Source organism: Marmota marmota, unplaced genomic scaffold (assembly GCF_001458135.2).
Source record: "Marmota marmota marmota unplaced genomic scaffold, marMar, whole genome shotgun sequence".
Classification (NCBI taxonomy): domain Eukaryota; kingdom Metazoa; phylum Chordata; class Mammalia; order Rodentia; family Sciuridae; genus Marmota; species Marmota marmota.
In genome coordinates this window covers 30,371,681-30,379,744 of record NW_026000241.1, presented here as the reverse complement: position 1 = coordinate 30,379,744, position 8,064 = coordinate 30,371,681, and the positions used below count along the sequence as shown (strand labels likewise).

The window sequence follows — 8,064 nt, the reverse complement described above, 5'->3', positions numbered from 1 at the left end:
CCACATAGGTCTGAAGTTAGCAAGTTTCCTGGGCCCAGCCTAGGAAAGCAGCCTGGAACAACAGATCCCAGGGATTCTCTGGAGAAGCAACAGCAGCACTATGCCTATCTTTGGTCTCTTAGTCTCATCACTGACGTGGCCTGGAGACAGAGTCAGCAGAGAGATCCCTGTCACAATGCAGTGATGCCAGCTTGCATTTTCCTGCTGAAGATCTTTGGACAGAGGAGATGAACCCCGTGCTCGGCAGTGATCCATAGAAAACTCTCTAGAAGGGAAGTGAACCCTGAACCCAGAACAGATGGCTTGAATCTCCTTGAGCACCCCTGTTGGGCCTACTTGGGGTTCTCAGAAACTAAAAGACATAGGAGTGTGCAGGATCTTGGTGCTAGGTCCTGCTGCTTCTGAAGCTCCATCTCAGCACCTCTCTGCATGGCCACCTTCCACCATGCGACCAGCGCACTGGTTTCATTAAAGAGGTTCTTGGCATAAAAGTTAGCTAGTGAGATCGAAATAAACACACAGACTCAGTTACCTTTTTTTATGACCAGGTCTGAGACAACTCTCCCTCTGACTCACACCTCGAACTACCCGGTAGGGCAGCAGGGATTACTCAGGGCTAGCAGGAGAGAGAGAGAGAGAGCACACCAGGGAGTAGCCTTTTATTGGGGAACAAGAAATTTAGGGGAGAATTCCATCCAATGAAGGTTGAGGGGGGCAGCACTCCAAGGTCAGGGTCAGTGATTGGCCCCAGGGTCAGTGGTCAAGTCACACCCCCACACGGACAGGCTCTCGCACCAGGAGAGGGTTGGGAAAGCTCCAACACAGTTTAGCCAGAGCGCCTCAGACCCAAACTGGGTGTTGCCCAGTCACGTGTGAGAATGGCTCCCCATAGCCACCTCTTCCAACAGATGGGAACTGCTGAAGTCCTTCTTGTCCTGCTCTGGGAGTGTGGGCGGTAGTGTGTTGATGAATCCACCTGCAGAACTCCCAGCATCTGTCCTGGTCAGCAGGGCAAGTGTACTACCAGGGATCACTAGGGACTTGGGGGACCTCAGTTCCCCCTGTGGGAAGGGGGTGCTGGCTTTTCACCCTAGCCTATGTGGAATGTCATGAAACACACAAAGAGAGCACTTTGGTTGGGGTACAGATATGGCCAATACCAAGGGGCTGTTTTCACCAGACAGGGCCACTTCTGAGGCCTTACCACTAAGGCAGAAAATGATGAACTGATTAGGATCCTTACAATCCTTCCAAAGCACATCTGGAAGAAGCTGCCACCGGACCTAGATGAACTAGTTGCATATCTGCAGCACCAAGTGGATGGTCTGCCCAGAAAGGCTCAGCTTATGCGCTGAGGGACAGGCCTTGCAGGGGTGCAAGTACAGACAATTCTGGAGGATCTTCAGGGATTCCTTGGGAGAGTTTCATCTGTATCTCCTCTGGCCTACTAGCTAGAGGGGGCCTTTGTCCTCAACCAGATCACTCCCAGTGCCTAGGAGCTAGGTTGGACCTTGGATGAGCCTCAGAAATGCCACATCTCGGGAGGGATGGGGGGGCTTCAGCTCCCTCAGCCCAATTGGGGGCCTGCTCCTCTTTTCCTATGTGACTTGAAATTATTTTTGTTTGTATATCCTCTGATTACTTCCTATGTTATCTTTCTTATACTATTGAGTCCAACCAATGAGTTTTATTGTTGTAACTGTATTTATTTTTATAATTTCCATTTAGTTCCTTTTTATATAAATTTATAATGTCTATTAATATTTTTCTATGTTATTAACATTATAATATCAAAGAAAAATATATATCAGGCTAAAACTGAATGCATCTCAGAATGCATTTTATGCAATTTTTCTGTGAGGGATAATATTTTCAAATAAGTTGAAAAGTTTTAAAAGTTCTACAGTTTTAAAAAATTACCTTTGGAGCTGCACATTAATAGAAAATGATTTTTGCTTATAATAAATTAAAGAAAATAGGGGCTGCAGTAGTGGCTCAGTGGTAGAGCACTTGCCTAGCATACATGAGTTACTGGGTTCAATTCTCAGCACTGTATATAAATAAATAAATAAATAAATAAATATGCATTGATAACTAAATTTTTTTTTAAATTAAAGAAAATAGCTTTGAAAGATTTTGAAAAAAAAAACTGTAGCAAAAGAGACAGATATGCTTTCTGAATGTAAGGTTAAAAATACTAGAAATATATAACATACCTAATGAGAATATTAACTCAGGAAAAGTGCCTGGTAAGTAGAAATTAAGGAGACTGGAAATACTTATTAATTCTTTTTTATATTTCTTTTGTGATGTTTACAAATTCAAAACAAATTTTAACTCACAGAAGTATTTTTAAATAATGTTGCATAAAATTTTTGTCAGATGAAAATTCTCACTGTAATTATCTCAACATTGTTGTCTTTTCTCATTCATGTTGTGGTTTCCAGGTTGCTGTCATAATGAGTGATTTTCTATTGCTTTGTAGACATTTTGGATATTTAATTGTAAGACTCTATGAACTAACCCCTTTTCCCCTAATGCAGTCTTCCTGCTATGTTGTAGCAGAGAGACAGGAGTCTTGGCTGCCCCTTCCCACAGTGTCCCTCTGACAGCATCTTCAGAAAATCAGGGCATTGACTTACACCATCTCACTGCAGATGGATGGTGGGGTAGAAGTCTATTTCTCCTGTTGGCTATTCTGATATTGTCTTACTTCTCCTGTGGAAGTGGGACACAGACCTCACCATTTGGTTGCTTCGGAATTGGAGTGTGAAATCAGCTTCTCCCTGTCCCCTTGACACAATACTAATAAAAATAGGGCACTGACTCATGGTGCTCATTGCTCTCTGGGGAGTTGCAAGTTTACATCCCAGTGTTGTGTTGCCTTCTTGCTTCTGAATATGACTGTGGCTCAGGATCAGCTTCCCAAGCAACCTCATTAACACTACTATGGAGGGGGAATTAGAGCTCCAATTGCTGGTGAGCAAAGAGGGCTGAGGTGGAGACTAAAAACAATTCTGCATTCAGTTTTGCAGAAATGGTAGCATGGGGGTAGGGGGTGTTGGAAGGTGATATTTGTCCTGATGAAGCCAGAATTAGACAGGCAGTCAGTATAGATAGGTAAATCGAGTCAGGTCAGATCAAGTGAAGCCAACTTTGAATGAAGGGAAGTTGGAGACTGCCCCCTGAAGGATTGAAATGTTAATTACTTAAGAGCCCTTCCTCCATCCTTATCAAGAACTTGCCCCTGCTCCAGCCAGTTGACAGGGTAACAGGAATTGCCCCTCTCTTCAGGGATCCATAAGGTTGTTAATTAATGTGTCCTGGGCTGTACCACCCTGCTCTTCCCCCTTCAGCCCACCTATTTCCCACCTTTTGGTCCTCCCACTGAGCATTCCTGGGCCTGTTCAAGTATGCAGGAAGGAAAAAGATAAGGGCAAGAGGGCAGGAGAACAAAGGAAGAGTAGGCCATATAAAAAGTTCAGAATACCTTGGTTCTGGGGATACCAGGATACCAGCTATGGTCCTCTTCTCCCTCCCGAAAGAAGTCTATATTACCCCTTTTTAAATAAACCCTACTTTATATACTTGCCTTGACATGCTTCTCTAATGTTCAAACTTCATCATGTGAGTAGGCAGGACTCATCAGTGAAAACACTGATAATATCTATCTAAAGTAGGGCAGAAATCACCAAAGATTTCTGTAGTTTGATCTGTTGCCAGTACTGTATTTTGGAGAACTTTTTTTTTTCATACCAGGAATTGAACCAGGGGTTATTTATCACTGAGCAACATCCCCAGCCCTTTTTATTTCTTATTTTGAGACAGGAGTCTAAGTTGCTTAGGGCCTTGGTAGGTTGCTAGGGAGACTTTGAACTTGTGATCCTCTTGCCTCAGCACCTTAACCCCACCATGCCCAGCTTCTTTGGAGATTTTTGTTTGTTTGTTTTGCTCTTTTTTGACCCTTCTATTTTGGAGACTTCTGAGCATTTCAGAAGTCTGAGCCATATGGGAAGTAATAAGGGTGCCTAGAGAACACACCACTGTGTTATTTATTAAATCCAGAAACCCCTGTGAAGTCTGCTTTGTTCTTTTCACTCTTGGTGGGGGGTCTTCCTATGCTTGCTCAAGGTGTGCATACCTTTTAGTTGCTGAGAAACTTTTTGGAGTGATGCTACTTGATGGAACCAGAAGACCTCACTTAATTTTTAACTATATATTAAAATGACATACTTGATATAAAATTATAAATTGGCAGAATTATTTTGATTTGTTTTTGTCTCTTTCATCAAGTTAAATTTGTTGTTCCTTTGTTTCTGAAGTCAATCACCATAATTTTTTTTTCTCTAACATGGAATATATTACTCCCTGGCAGCTTTTAAATTTTTTGTTTTCACTTTTTATTCACATTTTAATTTGATTAATTTAGTAGTGTTTTAAATGTTTTTATTGGTGCATTATAATTATACTTATTAGTGGGATGCATTATGCCATGTTTGCACATACACAGACCATAATTTGACCAATCTCATTCCCTAAGACCTTCCCTTTGNTTTTTTTTTTTTTTTTTTTTTGTGTGTGTGTGTGTGTGTGTGTGAGAGAGAGAGAGAGAGAGAGAGAGAGAGAGAGAGAGATCACTTTATCCTGAACTAGCTGAACATTTTGGTTGTAAGATTTTGTTCCTTATAAAATGGGAAAAATTTTTAACAGTATTTCTTAAATTATTACTATTATTCTCTCTCCTTTCTGGGGTTTAAATTACATAGAGTTTAGTCTGATTGATATAATTTCACAGGTTACATATGGCCTATTTATTTAAATTCTTTTTCTATTCATTCTTAAGTATCTGTAAGTTTATGTTTTGATCAACTTTTAATTATCATCATCATCTTCTTCTTCTTCTTCTTCTTCATCGGCATTTTTGTTGTTGCAGTACTGGGAGTTAAAATCAGGGCCTCACACGTTAGGCAAGTGCTTAACTACTAAACTCCTTCCCCTCACCTTCTCTGCCTTTTTTATTTTGATGAAAGATCTCATTAAGTTGCCCAGGCTGCTCTCAAACTTTTGATCTCCCTGCCTCATTTTCCTGAGTAACGGATTATAAACTCGAAGCAACACATCTGGCTGTTTTTATATTTATTCATCCTTGCATTTGCATTTTGCCATCTGTAGTTAAAACCACAATGTAATGGGTAACTAACCCAAGCCTGGATGCAAAACAAACTCAGGACAGGGTCCTGAGAATTAGTGCCTGGAAAGGCAGAGTTCCCCTCCTGTTTCTAGGCAGCTCATCTTCTGGGAATTTGATTAGCACCCTCCACTCCTACCTTTAGGATTGTAAATGACTTCCTCTGAGATTTTCCTTTGAAGTGCAAGGTCCCTCTGGAGCCTTGGGACCCAAGGCTAGAGATTTATCTAAGGCCTTGTAAAAAGAGCCAGCCCCTCCCCCACCATCACTTTCTATGCTTCCCACTTGAAACCCCCTGCACAACTGGCTTAGACCAGAAAATTTATGACATTGGACAGCCTATAAATGTTGTGAAAAACTGGTGATGGGTGCTCAGAATTTGGAATCTGATTTCCTTTGGGCCCACTGGCATAAAATAAATTTGGAGTTCTCTCCTATTGAAAACAGTATGGAGATTTCTTGGAAAATTGGGAATGGAACCACCATTTGACCCAGCTATCCTTTTCCTGGGTTTATACCCAAAGGAGTTAAAAATAGCATACTACAGGAACACAGCCACATCCATGTTTATAGCAGCACAATTCACAATAGCTAAACTGTGGAACCAACCTCAATGTCCTTCAATAGATGAACGGATAAAAAAAATGTGGCATATATACATAATGGAATATTATTCAGCAATAAAAGAGAATAAAATCATGGCATTTGCAGGTAAATGGAGTTAGAGAAGATAATGCTAAGGGAAGTTAGCCAATTCCAAATAACCAAATACCAAATGTTTTCTTTAATATAAGGAGGATGATTCATAGTGGGATAGGGAAAGGGAGCATGGGAGAAATAGATGAACTCTAAATAAGGCAGAGGGGTTGGAGGGGGAGGGAGGGAGCAGGGGGTTATAAATAATGGTGGAATGTGTTGGACATTATTATCCAACGTACATGTATGAAGACACAAATTGGTGTAAATATACTGTGTATACAACCAGAGATATGAAAAAAATGTGCTCTATATGTGTAATAAGAATTTTAATGCATTCCACTATCATATATAAATAAAAATGTTAGATTGTAAAAAATAGTATTCTTTAATTACTTAATATTTGTTCTTTGTATGTTAATAGAAAAGATTGCTAATTTTCTCGTTCAAATCTTATTTCTTGAACTTTTTTCCTCTTTCTTAATAGTTTAAAGAGATATTTTAAAATCTTTTATTAAATTGATTTTTTCTATTTATCCTAGTACTTCTCTCAAATATTTTTGTATATATATTTTGAAGCTATTTATAAGTTGTATGCTTATGATGAATGCTACATCTTTGTTTAGTTAAAATGCTTTTTCATGCTGTAGTTAATTCTCCTATCCCTAGAAGAATTACATAAGTCAATTCTTTTCTCTGTGAAATAGTATCACCAGTTTAACATATAGTCGAGTTCATTTGTTTCAGGTTATTTTAAAATTTGCTATTTTTTGTTGGTTATTTATTGTTTATTGGTTATTTATTAGAGTACTTCATTCTTAAGATTATAAATGCAAATATAATTTCAAAAGTCAAAATATACCTTAGGATATTTTCTTAAAAGTTGCTTGTTTTCACTTTCCATGCCTACTTTTGAACCAAGAAAAGTTTTAAAATTTCTTGGTTCTTTACAAATATTTCCAATCATTTACTTTTTATACTGGTGGAAAAACTCACTCTTTGAAGATCACATCTATTCTCATCCCCCAATTAGTCGTAGGTCATTATGATGAAACAGAGGAAAGATGATGAAGATATGTAAAGTGGCTTAACTTTTATTTTGAACAGTTTTTGAAAATTTGAAGAACTTAAACCTTCAATCATCAGAGCTTTGTGAGGCCTTTTTTTTTTTCTGCACTTTAAAAGTTTCTTTATTTCATCCTTACTCTTTTTGACTTCATGTTCTTTAATACTAAGGTATTTGAATCTTTTTAGTTAACAAGTATAAACTTAATTGGTATTATATTTATTTCAAATTATATTGAAAGGTGTTCAATATCTTAAAGATGCTTATTTTCAGGAAATTAAAGATTTTTATTAAATGAAATGAAAATCATCTTGGAAAAGTTTTGTCTTTTTTTTTCTCTTATAATTTTAAAAACTTAATCTCCATGTGCTGTCTTCTTACATATGCAATAACCACGTTCTTTGCAATCTCCATCAAGTAACTGGCCGTCTTTTATATATTTGCATTGATTGTAAACATTATCAGGTCTCTTTAACTGAAACCTGTAAGAAAAAGAAATTTCAACTCTAAATTTAAATTTACTTCAAATATCAATTCTATTAAATAAAAATAAAGACATTTATTTGTATAGAAACAAATTTCTTTGGTATATTTATTAATACATAAATTACAAAGAATGTTAATTCCATTCAAAAGTTAAAGAAGGAGGTGGCAAAGTAGGGAATTCTAAAATGCTGTTGTCTTATTTAGGCAATGATAAAGCTAGCAAAAAGTCTCAGGTTCCATTTTTAAAATTCTAGGATCTAATAAAAATTGTACAACAACTTGGAGAGAAAAAAAAAGGCTGCTACGTTTTGGTTAGAGAACATTTGTTTCTTTCAAATTAATGGAAACGGGATTATAAAAAATGTCTTTAGTTCTGATCATCCTCTATGTGTGCTTAGACAAATGTGAAACATTTATATTAATGGTATGCTACAACAAATATGTTAGTATTTTGATAGGAAAATCAATAATATATCTATTATAAGAAAAGTTCCCAAAATGTTGTTCTCAGGACTCCTTTAAACTCTTGAAATTATTGAGTGACACTTTCAAAAGTTTATTTAGTATAATGTATACATTTTTGCAATATCAAAAATTAAAACTGACAAATTTTAAGAGATTCACTTAT

The 8,064-nt window shown here is 37.5% G+C and overlaps 1 pseudogene; it reads right to left on the bottom strand.

Annotated features, from left to right (window-relative positions):
* Positions 1-332: 332 nt before the first annotated feature.
* On the bottom strand, positions 333-2,939 carry LOC107145134 (annotated as a pseudogene).
* Between the last annotated feature and the right edge of the window lie 5,125 nt (positions 2,940-8,064).